This window comes from Hibiscus syriacus, unplaced genomic scaffold, assembly GCF_006381635.1.
Source record: "Hibiscus syriacus cultivar Baekdansim isolate YM2019G1 unplaced genomic scaffold, ASM638163v2 tig00117048_pilon, whole genome shotgun sequence".
Taxonomy (NCBI): Eukaryota; Viridiplantae; Streptophyta; class Magnoliopsida; order Malvales; family Malvaceae; genus Hibiscus; species Hibiscus syriacus.
This window is the reverse complement of record NW_024063538.1, coordinates 14,347,066-14,349,421: the sequence shown is the minus strand read 5'-3', so window position 1 is coordinate 14,349,421 and position 2,356 is coordinate 14,347,066. Positions and strand designations below refer to the sequence as shown.

The 2,356-nt window shown below is 34.4% G+C and overlaps 1 pseudogene; it reads left to right on the top strand.

Annotated features, from left to right (window-relative positions):
* The first annotated feature begins 990 nt into the window (after positions 1-990).
* LOC120197640 lies at positions 991-2,070 on the top strand (annotated as a pseudogene).
* The last annotated feature ends 286 nt before the right edge of the window (positions 2,071-2,356 follow it).

Here is a 2,356-nt window from a genome sequence, read left to right as displayed (position 1 = left end):
CACATAACCATTTGAGTTATATTTTATAGATCGACTCTTCGTTTACATTATGTTGTCGAGCCAATGCTTGAAACATTATGTCGTCGAGCTAGTGCTTGAAAACAACTAAGATGCTAGTATATATCATTAAAATATAATTTTATCATATCTCAATCAGTATGTTAACATCTAGCTTAGACAAGCTTCAATTTTTTAAAGAAAAAATTGAGTTTGAAACATATGACTAGTCAGAGACCATTTTATAACTTTTAATAGTCAGTGACTCAACAAAATATCGCTCTATAATTGGGGGACCACTTTATAACTTTTAATAATCAAATAACTCAACAAAGCAACACCTTATATTTTACTCATATTTTAATACTGCAACGTTATTTTAAATTTGTTGTTAATATTACCATATTTTAACTTTAATTTGTTTCTTGTTACATATAATTTAAAATTTATAATGAAAATGAAACTCATTAAGTAGTCTCAGTAGTTAAAGAGGGTGTTACTCTCCTAGGTCTTGAACTCGAGTAGATGCGTCTATAGAATGTGTGTATGTTATCACTAGTTAAGAAAATTCCTAAACAGATATTATCTCGTAATTATCTCAAATAATAAAAAAATTTGTTGTGAGATTAATATCCTAAAACTTAAATTTATTAACAAGATTTAAAAGTATTTGTGAATATTTTAATTTTACGTAAAAACTTCTAATGTTGTTACAATATTTCATCGTGACTTCAAAAGTTATTGTAAATTTAATTGCTAATGGAAATCACTGAATAATCTCAATAGTTAAAGATAGTATTGTTTTCACTTAAGATTTTAAATTTGACAAGCAACATCTACAAGATATATATTTTTAATTAGGGTAAACTATTTTAAATACTACTCACCTTGAAGCTCAAGCTCATTTATGTCACTGAATTTTACTAATTTTAACATTGACGTTTATATTTAATTGCAATTATATCATCTCGCCGTCAATCCATTAACGAGACAATGACATGGCATCTCCTTGCCGCAACGGTAATGACAATTATACCATCTCGCCGTCAATTCATTAACGAGACAATGACATGGTATCTCCTTGCCGCGACAGTAATGACTTAGACGGTTTCATTAAACGATGTAGTTTTATTAAATGATTATTTTTATTTCCTAAACGAAGTAGTTTTATTAAATGACTATTTTTATTTCCTAAATCAAGTAATTTTAATGACTCTTCTTATTCCGTAAATGACTTCTATTATTCCCAAAAACTCATTTAATTATTCCTTAATTCTGGGAACTTGCTTTTGTCTCCAAGGTGGGCAAAGTAATTCAGTTTCTATAACAAGGATATCAAAGCCTGGAACTTTGTCCTGTTTTCATGTTCGGTGATTTCTTTCTTGGCTTCCTTGTCTTATGCCTAAACCTGTCTTTCCCAAATAACAGGCAATATGCCAACCGCACCGATCTTCCAGTTTTGAACAGTTATCTCCATTGGACGTATAATGAATCGGCTGGGACAGCAGAGATCGCTTTCCGACACCACCTCATCACAGTGGTCGGCGTGGGGCGTCGATCCCAGTAGACCAAGAAGGGTGGGTACCCAGGCTTTTGTTGCCTTTGTCAACTCCAGTGGCGTGGCTCAGGCATTCACAACCTCGATTGATAGCTTGGGCCCTTCCCTGCAACAGACGGATTTAAGCTTCCCGGTTCCAAGTCTTTCAGCCACGTTTGAGAATAACGAAATGGTAATATTTTCCGTTTTGAGAATCTCCCAAAACTTGCTATCCAGAACACAGGTCTGGCAGGAAGGTCGAGTGAGTAACGGCCACATACAGCCTCATTCCACTAACGGAGCCAACGTTCAATCCGTCTGAAGTATCAATTTCCTCATGGAATCATCGAGAGGGAGTTCTTCAGCAGGTTCCATAACAAGAGAAAAAAACGTAAGTTAACCGAATCTCGGATTACCAGAATTGCCAACACAAAAATTATTCATTTCCAGGTTTTTAAAGTTGGGTTGCTTGAATTTTTTAGGTTCCTGGAGTACTGAACACTATCAGCTGGGGAATGAAACAAATGATTTTGTGATTTAGGGTTAGGGTTGTAAATTGGAATTTTATATAAAATAAAGTATTGTTAGAATACCAACAAGGACTTTATTTGGATTAAATGACTTTATTGAAACCGTCCAAGTCATCACTATCATGGTAAGGAGATATCATATCATAGTCCCGTTAATGGATTAACGGTGGGGCATTTCATAATTCGGAGATCTTACCTCCCCCTTACCCCATTACATATGGGAACAAGGGACAACCATTAAGTCCCGTTAATGGATTAACGGTGGGGGTGGCATAATTGCATTTAAACATAA